The sequence below is a fragment of the Papio anubis genome, chromosome 8, assembly GCF_008728515.1.
Source record: "Papio anubis isolate 15944 chromosome 8, Panubis1.0, whole genome shotgun sequence".
In the NCBI taxonomy this organism is placed as follows: domain Eukaryota; kingdom Metazoa; phylum Chordata; class Mammalia; order Primates; family Cercopithecidae; genus Papio; species Papio anubis.
In genome coordinates this window covers 95,702,513-95,714,982 of record NC_044983.1, presented here as the reverse complement: position 1 = coordinate 95,714,982, position 12,470 = coordinate 95,702,513, and the positions used below count along the sequence as shown (strand labels likewise).

The following is a 12,470-nucleotide window of genomic DNA, read 5'->3' as shown; positions in this document are numbered from 1 at the left end:
AAAAAAAAAAAAAAAAAAAGTAGTTCTCTTTCTCTTTACTTGCCACTTTTATTCCATTCCATGCAAGTTTGACTGATTATACCTCTAAAACCAAAACCAAAACCATCCACTTCTGTCTCCACAGTCTCCACCTTGGTTCAAAGAACTATGACATCTTTATTAGATTCCTGGAATAGCCTCTTAACTGGTCTCCCTGCTTCCACTCTTGCTCTGCCTTAATCTGATCCACAGAACAGCCTGAGTGATCTTTTTCAAAGACAGATCAGATGTCATGCTGCTTAAACATCTATTGTCTCATTACACTTCATATCAATCATTTAGAATTCTCCTTACCATGCCTAAAAAGGTATTAAATAATCTGGCTGCCTCCTACTTTTCTGACCACCCACCTGCCCCCCGGCCCATGTCATACTCCCCTCCCTTTTACTATGTTCAGCCTCAAGCTGCCTTGGATTTGACAAGTGTTTCTGGCTAAGACCTTTGCATCTGCTGTTCCTCTGTCTTCCCCACCTCCTAACTAGTTTGCCTTCTTCTTGTCTTATAGAATCCAGCTCAAATGTCAGAAGAATTGACGTCAGTTTGAGAGACCAAACTAAGTTACAGCCTCTCTGGTTTCTGTTACTCTGGTAGGTGTATTTCTTTTTCATTATTTTTCCTTCTTTACTCCTCATCCCCCAATGTAAGCACCATGCAAACAGATATGTAGGCTTTTTCATTGCTATAGTCTCAGTGCCTGTAACGGCAAACACCCCATCCCCAACATAGTAAGCATTCAAATGTTTATCGAATTGATGTTAAATGAATCAGAAGAGAGGAGGGAAATAAAAGAGAATATGGCCAAAAAATAAGGCACCTGGGGCCAATTAGGCTTTTGCAGTACTGCAGTGAGAAATAATGAGGCCCCAGCAGTGGTTTCCAACCTTGGTTATGCATTGGAATTACCTGGGAAGAGGTTATTTATTTATTTTTTATTTTTGTTGTTGTTGTTTTGTTTTGTTAGAGATGGAGTCTTGCTCTATTGCCCAGGCTGGAGTGCAGTAGCACAATTTCGGCTTGCTGCAATCTCTGCCTCCCAGGTTCAAGCAACTCATGCCTCAGGCTCCCGAGGAGCTGGGATTACAGGAGTGTGCCACCATGACCCGCCAATTTTTATATTTTTTTGTAGAGATGGGGTTTCATCATGTTGTCCAAGCTGGTATCAAACTCCTGGCCTTAAGTGATCCATTCACCTAAGCCTCCCAAAGTGCTGAGATTACAGGCATGAGCCACTGTGCCCAGTTTCTTTCTCTCCCTCCCTCCTTCCCTTCTTTCATTCTTTCTTGAGACAGGGTCTCACTCTGTCGCCCAGGCTGGAGGGCAGTGGTGTGACCAGGTCTCACTGCTGCCTTGACCTCCTAATGCTATGGAGATGATCCTCCTGCCTCAGCCCCCTGGAGTAGCTGGGACTACAGACGTGGGCCACCATGCCAGGCTAATTTTTGTATTTTCGCCATCTTGCTCAGGCTGGTCTTGAACTCCTGGACTTAAGTGATCCAACCACTTCTGCTTCTCAAAGTGCTAGGACTACAGGTGTGAGCCACCGTGCCCAGCACACTTGGGGAGTTTTAAAAACTACTGATGCCTGAGCACCACCCTCAGTGATTCTGATTTAATTGGTGGGTGCAACGTGGACATAAGAATATGCAGCCAAAGTTGAAAACACTGCTCTAAAAGCAGAGGGAGATATAGAAGAGAGAGCACAGGGATATTTCTGGGGTATAATAAACAGGACTTGGTGGTTAGTTATTAATTGGAAGGGACAAAAAGAATGGGGCCTGTGAAGAATCCTAAGTTTCTGGCTTGTGTCTGGGTGAATAAAAGAAGCACGCTTTGAGGAAAGGACAAACTACATCTTGGACGGCCTGAGTCTAAGGTGCCTCTAGGAATTCAAGTCGGGGATGTTCAGTAAGTATTTGTTTTTTAATACATTTATTTGGCCTAGTGAAGAATAGAAAGTCCTTCTAATTTTTAGGAAGACAAGAAAGCCAGAAGCAGCATCTGTACTTAAATGTTGTTTAACATGTTGATATATTTTCTTTTCTTTTTCTTTCTTTTTTTTTTTTTTTTTTTTTTTTGAGACAGAGACTCGCTCTATCACCCAGGCTGGAGTGCAGTGGCACAATCTCGGCTCACTGCAAGCTCCACCGCCCCTGTTCACGCCATTCTCCTGCCTCAGCCTCCCTAGTAGCTGGGACTACAGGCGCCTGCTTTACCAAGCCCAGATAATTTTTTTGCGTTTTTAGTAGAGACGGGGTTTCACCGTATTAGCCAGGATGGTCTCGATCTCCTGACCTTGTGATCCGCCCACCTCGGCCTCCCAAAGTGCTGGGATTACAGGCGTGAGCCACCGCGCCCGGCCAACATGTTGATGTATTTTCAAGAAAGATATTATGTACGGGTACTTAACTTACTATTCTTGTGCTATCTGTAGGCTTAAAGTATCCCATATGCAAAGTCGCTGGCAGCCTTCAAGTAGCATTTAAAGGTATAACAGCTTTAAAACTTTCCATAAATGAAAATAAACATACCCATAATTAATTCCTTTAAGATTCGAGGTCAAAGACACTTAAACCTAAACTGCCTAGCTTGTTCAATTTTCTAATTGGTAAACATTTACTGGGTTACCAAAGATACCAAGTACATTCGGAAAGACCATGGCTCCTTGGTTTGTTCCTAATTTAAATTACACAGACACACTAAACAAGGACTGAGAGAGTGATATATTTAGTTAAGTAACAGATGGCAAATGGACATTCTGTCCAGGCTCTGTAACATTCGTTTCTCAGTATTCCACGGAAGAGTGATCTAAATCTTGAAGAGAAATAAACCAGAAGGAAATGCACCAGGCCCAGAATGAATTTGTTTATTCAATTAAGAATACCAAGACCAGTGTAGATTGAAACATTCAAAGGGGATATAACTGGCTGAAAAGATATGAGAGGAAGGAACAAATAAAGCTGGATTAAAGTAATTAGGAATGTATTAGAGATGAAACAGGAATTCTGATTACGTAACTGCAAAATAGCAAAAAAAAGAAATAAAAGAGATGAGTGGAAGATACTCTCCTCACGAAGGCTTGCTATCGTGGCTAAATACTGCTCCTAACAGCCTCTGCAAAGACAGGTCCACTAAGACTAAGATAGGGCGGCTGCAGACGCACGGGGTGCTGCCGCCCTCTGGGAAAGGACATTTCCTCGCCGAGAGCTGCAACATTCCGGCACTTCTCTCCCTGGGCCGGCCGATCTAGCAGGTGAACCCTGAGAACACAAAGGAATGAATATTGCCCGGCAAACTGCCAAGAGCCAGGGTCGCCAAGTCTGGCAACTCCCTTCAACCGGGCGCAGCTCCAGTCACCCCAACCTGTCCTTGCAGGAGACGCTCTCTGGGCCACGGAGAACCGGGCAGGGAGACACCGGTACCAACGCCCGGCGCGCTCGAGGCGAAGTCGCCTCCGACAGTAACAGGCGTCGGGGCCGCAGTCGGGGCCACCCGGATACAACGGGGCGGCTCCTGCGCGGGCGCGGAACGAACGTGCGCAAGTGAACAACCGCGTCCAGACCCGCCTGCGGCGGGCGCGGTGGGCGTGACGCCATGACGCACAGCACGCGGGCGGCGCGCCGGGGCGGGGCGGGGCGGGGCGGGGCTGCCGCGGGCGGGAGGAAGAAGTGGGAGGAGGAGGCGGGGAAAGCGGGGGCTGCGGGCGGGGGAGGTGGTAGTTGCGGCGCAGGTTCCCGGGAACAGCCGTCGAGCCGCAACTGCGGAGGAGGAGTTCGGGAAAGCGGCCGTCGGGACCCCTCCCCTCAGTCGTCTCCGCCCCAGTTGAGAGGCGCCTCGGCGGGACCCTCCCCCGCGCTTCCTCAGGCCACTGTCGCCGCTGCTGGGAGATGGGCCTAGTAGCCCGCCGCTCTGCGCTGTAGCCGCTCTGAGGAGTTAAAGGTACGGGCGGGCACCTGGAGGAGCTTGCGCCCCGGAGCGGGAGAGCAGGGGCGGCTCTCGCCTACGACCCAGGGAGCTCTGGCCGGGCCACAGCCCTCGCGCCCCTCCCCGAGACAGAAATGGATTCGGAAGTCCCGTGGGAAAGGCGCCCCCCTCCAGTGTCCAGCGTGGGCCCGGGGCCGTGGCCGGCTTAGGGGGTCAGGCCTCGGGCAGCTCCGGGTCCCCTACCCGCCCTGGCGCGGGCGCCTTCTGGGCCGCGGGGGCCGAGGCGGAGCGTGGGATCCGCCCCAAGCCCTGTCCTCCTGGCCCGAGTGCCTGTGCGGCCGGCGGCCGGCCCGGCGATATTGTGACGGGCCGAGGCGGCGCTCCCCTCGAGCTGTCTCCAGCCCCTGAAGCAGGGGAGACCCAAGGGCTACTGCCGCGGGGAGGCGGCGGGGGCGGAACGCATTCCTGACGGGTGAAATCGGCTCTAACGGGATCGATTTCCGGGCCTTGCTGCAAATTCGGAGCCGGGACATCGCCCCGCAAGCCGTGCTGCCTGGGGCCCTAGGGAGGGGAGCTGCGTTCCGGGGAAGGTTCGTCCGGGACTGCTACCACCTCCTTTAAAAGCAAAAATTACACAACACACCAAAACGGTGTAGCCTTGGGGTGAAGTATGTGTTAACGGGGGTCTTCCGGGATTGTCTCCTCATGCTAAGCCTTTAGGGTGTTCCCAGCCCTCGCCCAGCAAGTAATGCTACTACTTTGAATTTTCAGTTTTTCCTATCTGGGTTCCACTCTGCAGTTGGTCTTTTTTTCCCATTTCCATTAATGGGAAGAAGAAAAAGAAGTTTAGGGTTCATTAACCCCGCGACAAGGGCAGTAAATAAAAAGAGGGAAGAGAGTGGTTAAGGCTATATATGGGAGAGAGAAAGGTTTAATTTTTTCCCATTGGCCCTTGGAGAGATAAATACATGAACGATGCTTTACTCTGCTTAATGTTTACTGTCCACAGTGTTGCAGAATGTTCTATTGGGGTGACGTTAGAAAAGACAGCGTTTAAGTGCCGCTGCAATTTTCAAACCTAGGTGTTGGCTGGAAATGCTAATTTTAAGTGTTAGCAAACAGTGGAGGCTTAAAGCAGTCCTTTCCTTTGATCGGTTGCCTTAAATTGTGATCTTTACATTCCACTTTTTTTTTTTTTAAGAACATGGCTTTTTATTTTTTTTTTATCTTTTCTTATTTTAACATAGATTCATTGATACTTTTGGTTGTTTGAAGTCTGACGGTTTACCTAAATTTTATTTTCAGTTTGCCATTACCCGTCTTAATACACATTTTACCACTTCTGTTTATAATGCAAGCCATTACCGTGTTTACCTGTTTACGCTTATTTAACACTGACTGAACTATCTGAATTGAGTTAAAATGTAAATACTTCTCTATTTAGAAGATGGCGATGATCGTATTTTCAAATGTTCTTTCCTTGCTACAGTTCCATGGTAAAGATTTAGAATTAAGCCTTGGGACTTGATAAACCAAATTGTGCTAAAAAACACTTTTAAAATTTGTTAGTTTAATGCCCTGGTTAATGTTCTCTTTTTAAAAATTACTGTATGGAATTTAACTGAAGTTTAAATTTTACGTGTCCCTGGAAAAATATTTTAATGGCATCGCAAGGTGTCTTTTTGAGGAAAAAATTGCAGTTGGCAACTAATGTTAGTGTATTTTTTTCACTATCTCAGCTTCCAGGAGATTCCAGTAAGATTAATTTTTAAAACTGCAACATTATTTTAGGAGTTGAAGCACAACCCAATTCTTAGTATCCAAATAGTGGCCACTGGAAATTTTGTTTTCTCATTTAGGGGATCCCTCAGTTGATCAGTAGACTTAATGTAAAGAACTGGCTATACTGTCAACCAGTGTTGGGATTTTTTTAAAAAATTGGTGATTTCTTGAGTTTTTGAAGTATTTTGCTTGACTAAAACTATTATTTTCTACTTAACATATGAGAGGCGCTAAGATTCGTATTTTTAAAGATACTTCATTCAAGAACATGGATGAATAAATAAAATACTTAGCATCTTGGTGGAAAGTAAATGCACTTCCCAAATTTGAATGTAAGTGAAGTCGTAAAGCAGTATGTTTGCAGTTGAGGATGTAAGACACTTGGGTCACTTCTATTTTAATGGGGTTGGATTGAAGGATACTATTTGTTATGGGGTTGTTTAGTATTAAATATGGGTAATTAAAAGCAAACTTTTTGTTTTAACTATTTGAAATAATCACTTATATATTATGGAAGGTTCTGACACTCCCTGCCCCCTACGGGTTTTTTTGTTGTTGTTACAGCAGTTTATATCTTGAACACTTATTTAGATTTATATAGAAATTTTTTGGTTTCAAATTACTTCTCCCCCTTCTCCAACACACATAGTTTGTTGTTGTTGTCGTTTTTAATCTACAGGGCACAGATGGTTGAGATACGTAGTTTTCTGAAATTTCCAAGTAGGGAAAAGAAGGCAAAATATTTGTGATAACATGTAAAAGTTCCTAGTCAAGTGCTGGGCACAGAGTAAGCTGGAGATAAATTTTGTTATATTAATATTTACATCTGAATTGCTCACTTATATCATCTGTACTCAGGTTATATAGGAAATCTTAGGGAATTGTTATTCGTTTCTCTAATGTCATTAACAAGTGAAAACTGACTGTCAAATGCAGGCTGGTTTTGTACTGAACTAATGAGCTTATGCTCTTTTAACATTCTTTGCCAAGATAAAAATTAGGCCACCTTGGGCAAAAGCCCAAAGTAAAGTTGAATTTCTAAATTTATATTTGATTGCATATTGCATTGTATTTGGCAAACTAGCATATCATAGCAAAATGGTAGTTTAATTTACATTGTCTGAAAGGACCCATGATTATATATGGAGTAGTACTTCAGCTTAAAAGCTATTTATCAAAATGTTCATCTTACTGCTTACGGAGAATAGCTAAATTTTTCTTCCGAAATGTTTTTCTCCAACTAGGAGTAATTATGAATTTTCTAAGTCATGCCAGTTCTTTGTTAGCAGACAGAAGATGCCTAACGTTGAAACAATTCATTTACTTAACCGTACCTGCACATCTTAAGAATAAGGGATAATATTTCCTTGCTAAACATACCTGTATTTCAGATGGTGGTAGGCTTCAACCAAATAGCCAGTGAAATCACTTTGGGTGTTTAAAACTTGTGTATTTCATTTGTTTCTCAAAAGCTATCATATGTCAGTGATACTTTATGTATCAAAGTGGAAAAAAGTAACACTTTTTGATAAAGTAGGTTTTGCTTGTGTTGCTCTCTTTATCACTGTCATTAACTCCTGAAGAATTATTTTTATTGGTAACATTTTTTTGAAAGTTATGCCATTAGCCTTAAAACCATTATATAGTCTTATCCTATTGATGTTATCTAGTATTTTATTTTATAAATCATTTACTAAAGAATTAGTGTTAATTTGTTTTAGAAGTCCTATTTGAGAAGGTGTTGTTATATGAAACTCTCAATATGACAGAAGTGATCCGTTGTTTTAAGTCTCAAATAAGTTTGTGCAGTGAATTCTGAAGCAAAACCCTGCTCAGAAATCACGTTAGCTTGTTTACGCCCAAAAGAAACTTCTAAACTGAGTCTTTGGTCCAAAAAACTGGAGTTGGCCCCATAAAATTATGTATACTTAGCATTTTTAACTTCTGTCCTGTTGGGGAGACCCCTGAGGGTAAAAATAGTCTTTATGATTTGAATAGCAGGCAGGTTGCCAATTGAAGAGACTGGTAGAAGTGAGCCATAAGGAGGGAGCCAGAGTTGTTAAAGGGAAGGAGCAAGAAACCAGGAGAAACTTTTGGGAATGTGATGATATTAGGCTTCCAGATAAATATTATATAGCATATTAATATAAATATTATATCAGAAAAATAAACTCATTAGCATGAATCTATTGACTTATATTTTGTGATTTCTAAGTCAAGTATGGCATTTGCCCCTGAAAATGGTAAGGTATCCTAAATTAAGTTATTCTAATGCATAATCACAAATGGGACTATGTGAAATGTACAGAAGTATAGGAGATAATGCAAGCTCTGTGATGACAGGGACCATTTTCTTTGTTCACTCTTCAAATCTCAGCGCTTAGCATAAGCCTGACAGTAAAAGATGTAGAATAAGTATTTGCTAATAGAATTAAAGTATCTACAATCTAAGGTATTTATTTTATAACTATCTCTTCAGCAGTGTTGTCCAATAGAAATACAATGTGAGCCACAAATATAATTTAAAATTTTCTAGTGCCACATTAAAGAAGTAAAAGGAAACAGGCAAAATTAGTTTTCATAATGCATTTAAGCCAATAGATCCAAAAGATTATCATGAGTGACTTTACATACTTTTATTCATATTGGATAGCGTAGCTGTAGGGGCATTTTGTATGACATGTTTCTTTCTGCAGAACTTCTTTGTCTTTTTGTAGTCTTTTTCTAACTGATTGATGTGTCTTTTGAGGCCAAATACAGAATTGCATACACCTTCAAATTGGAGTTATTGAGTTGGATTGAAAGTCAGGCTACCTGTCTTCTCTCAGTTTTACATCTCCCCCAAAAATGACTTTGTGTGTTACTGTCTTTCCCCATATATAATCCTGTAATCCCAGCAGTTTGGGAAGCTGAGGCAGGCAGATCATTTGAGGGCGGGCAAGACTAGCCTGACCAAAGTGGTGAAACTCTGCCTCTACTAAAAAGTACAAAAATTAGCCGGGCTTGGTGGCAGGCACCTGTCATCCCAGCTACTAGGGAGGCTGAGGCAGGAGAATCACTTGAACTTGGGATGCAGAGGTTGCAGTGAGCTGAGATTGTGCCATTGTACTCCAGCCTGGGTGACAGAGCGAGACACCATCTCTAAAATAAGATAAAATAAGGAAGGATGTTCATCATCTATTTCATTGGATTGTATAAGTTAATTATGCTTTTGAAACACTCTGGGCTACTCAGACAATACTGTTATAAAAGAGATCCTCTAATTATTAGTAACTAGTCAGAGCAAGCTTGGCTCATTGTAAAAAACAGGATAGAAGTTCCCATGAGACAAGTGCATATAGAATGTACTGTTACCTCCCACACTGGAATCAGTAACAGTAAATCAATACAAGATGCTCTTAAATAGAATCAGGAGAGACGACTAGGTTGGTTTGAGCACCAGATTTTAAACCTCTCATCTATTTAATATTGCCTGAACAAATCTGTTTTTCAGTTTTTGTATGGAATAAACGGGACTTTTTATATAGGCATCCTTAAATCAAAATCATGAAATAAGGTCCTTTGGAAAGTGGGGATGGGAACTAGTAAGTAGTGTGAGTGCGTAAGTGGGGAAAATAACCATTTAGAAAAGCCTATTATCTCAGGGTGTATGATGTATATAGCACAATGACTGTAATTCTTTTATCCAAACCAAGGGTGGCAGTGGTTACCTGGTAAGCAGTTGAGACTTCTGGTTGTATACATAGCCATATCAAGTAGATTTCTCCTTATAGCCATACCCTTTAATATAAAACCAACTTTTGCCAGGCATGGTGACTCATGCTTGTAATCCCAGCACTTTGGGAGGCCAAGGTGGGTGGATCACCTGAGGTTAGGAGTTGGAGACCAGCCTGGCCAACATGGTGAAACTCTGTCTCTACTAAAAACACACAAAAAAATTTACCTGGGTGTGGTGGTGGGCACCTGCAATTCCAGCTATTTGGGAGGCTGAGGCAGGAGAATCGCTTGAACCTGAGAGGTGGAGGTTATAGTGAGCCGAGATCGCGACATTGGACTCCAGGCAGGGTGATGAGCAAAAGTCTGTCTTAAAACTAAAAATAAATAAATAAATAAAAACTTTTCTTTTGGAGACAGAGTTTCGCTCTGTCACCCAGGCTGGAGTGCAGTGACACAACCTTGGCTTACTGCACCCTCCGCCTCCCAGGTTGAAGCCATTCGCATTCCTCAGCCTGCCAGTAGCTGGGATTATAGGCACCTGCCACCACACCCAGCTAATCGTTTTGTATTTTTTTTTTACAAGAGACAGGATTTTGCCATGTTGGCAAGGCTGATTTCGAACTCCTGGACTCAAGTGATCTGCCCACGTCAGCCTTCCAAAGTGCTGGGATTACAGGCGTGAGCCACTGCACCTGACCCATTTTTTAAATTATGCACATAAGTTAAATATCCTTTAGATTTTTGCATAAATACAGCATACCTTACTGATATCCTTAGCAAAAATTTCCAGAACCATATTGTAGTGCGTTGCATGGTAGCCCCCCAAAAGATATGTTCACATCCTAATCCCCAGAATCTACAAATGTTATTTGGAAAAGGGTTTTGCAGATGTAATTAAGAATCTTGAGATAAGATCATCCTGGATTATCCAGGTAGCCTCAAAATCAAGTGACAAGTGTCTTTGTAAGGGAAAAGTAGACAAATTACAGAGAAGACACACAGAAAAGGAGGAAGCAGTGTGCTCATGGAGGCAGAGATTGGAGTGATGTAACTGCAAACCAAGGAATGCGTATAGTAACCAGAAGCTGGAAGAGTCAAAGAACATATTCTCCCCTCGAGCCCCAGTAGGAGCACGGCCCTGCTGGGTTTTGGACTTCTGGCCTCCAGAACTGTAAGAGAAATATCCATTGTCTTAAGCCAACCAGTTTGTGGTAGTTTGTTACAGCAGCCACAGGAAACTAATATACAGTCAAAGTCTTCAGTAAACCAAAAATCTCTAATTATTGTTGTTTTATATCATGTTCTGTGATGGTCAGAGACTAAACAGCCCTTTCGTTAGAATTCTAATTCTGAGAAATATCAGAGGAAGTGTTTTAATACCCTCCAGTCTCAACAGGAATCGATTATATCTTGTAAGATGCATTTTGTTATTTTTGTTTGTATCATTTCTTTCTTCTCTCTCCTAACTTGCTCCTTCTTTGCTCTTTGTATGCTTTTTAAGATGTAGTTGACGTGGGGGAGGGGAATGAGTAAAACACTGGTAGGATAGACCAACAGGTTTTGTCTTCTTTAAGGTGTAATTCCTCCATGATCCCCCTTCCACCTTTTCTGTCTCCTTTACTGAATTTGCCTCTTCTCCCCTACATCTTAATGTTGAAATGCTACAGGCCTCATTCCCTACTCTTTAGTATTTACTTTTTGGTGATTTCGTCTGTGTTTGTGATTTTACATACCATTCAAATAACAGCAACTCCAAAATTTACATCTCTAGGCTTTACTTTTTTCCTAAACTCTGGGCTTGTCAAACGGGTGTTTGGATATACATCTCCACCTGGGTATAAGAGATATCTCAAATATAAATGTCTAAAAATGAACTTCTGGTCTTAACTCCCTCTTGAAACTTGTGTTTCATAGCCTTCCCCATTTCAGTTGATAGCAGTTTCAGCCTTCTGGTTAATCAGGCCAAATCCTCTTGTAATCCATCAGGAAGTCCTTACAGTTCTACCTTCAAAACATGTATTAAAACATGTCCTCAACACCTTCACTGATGTGCCGTCGTCATGTGTCTCATAGATTACTTCCATAGTCTTTAAACTGTTCTCCATGCTCCATCCTTGATACCTCTATCTGTTCACAACACCAGAATGATCCTCTTAAACTCTTAGATTGTAAACTATCTCTGTCACTTTAGAAACCCCATAAGTTTCCCTGTCTCACTTAAAAGCCAAAGTCCTTACAGTGGCCTTAACCCCACACAACCTGGCATTCTCATGTATCTCAGATAGTCTTTGCCTTGCTCATTTATTTTCAGTCATATTAGGGCCTCCTGGCTGTTCCTTGAGCATACCAGACCCATTCCTCCCTTAGGGCCTTTGCAGTGGCTGTTCTGTGTTTTGGATGCTCTTTCCCTAGATTTCCACATAGCTAACACCTCTTTTACCTCCTTTAGGTCTCTGCTAAATGCCACCCTTTCGATGAGACTCTGATCACCCTGTTTAAAATAGTAATCAACACCACACAGACACTGATCTCCTTTCCTCTGCCAAACTTTTTCCCCACCTTTTAGTAGAGAAAGATATTAAAATATTTAGACGATATTTAGAAAATTGTAAACTTGTATATAAGAGCATGGAGTAACTTTTAGTAATGCTTATTTATAGTTACTGACCTAGAATGATAGTGGAGATAAGATAGGAGTTGGGCCTTGAAAGAGGAGTAGGACTAGCACAGAAGATGGAAAATAATACTCTAGGCAGAGACAAAGGCTTAGGAAAATTCATAGAGGTGAAACTATGTATGTTTTGTTAAGATATTTAACAACTAGGTCAGTTGGCTAAAGTGGGTTTTTATGTAGAACAGTGAGAAACAGGTTGGACTGTGGAGGGCTTTTAATGCCACAGGAAGCTTGAAATTTATTCTTCATCTCAGGGAAACCAGTGGAAATTTGTAAGCAGACTTTAACAAAGAAGGTGATGTGGTAATTTGGATACCAGGTGATTAATGAAGGGCTA

General features: G+C 42.3%; 1 protein-coding gene across 5 annotated transcripts in view; it reads left to right on the top strand.

Moving 5' to 3' along the window:
- The first annotated feature begins 3,861 nt into the window (after nt 1–3,861).
- RNF19A (ring finger protein 19A, RBR E3 ubiquitin protein ligase) overlaps nt 3,862–12,470 on the top strand; it is a 104,082-nt gene continuing 95,473 nt past the window's right edge. For all 5 annotated transcript variants that reach the window (XR_002523907.2, XM_017962193.3, XM_017962194.3 and 2 more), the window contains exon 1: nt 3,862–3,975. The gene's annotated coding sequence lies outside the window, so the exon portion shown is untranslated. The remainder of the gene's footprint in view (nt 3,976–12,470) is intronic.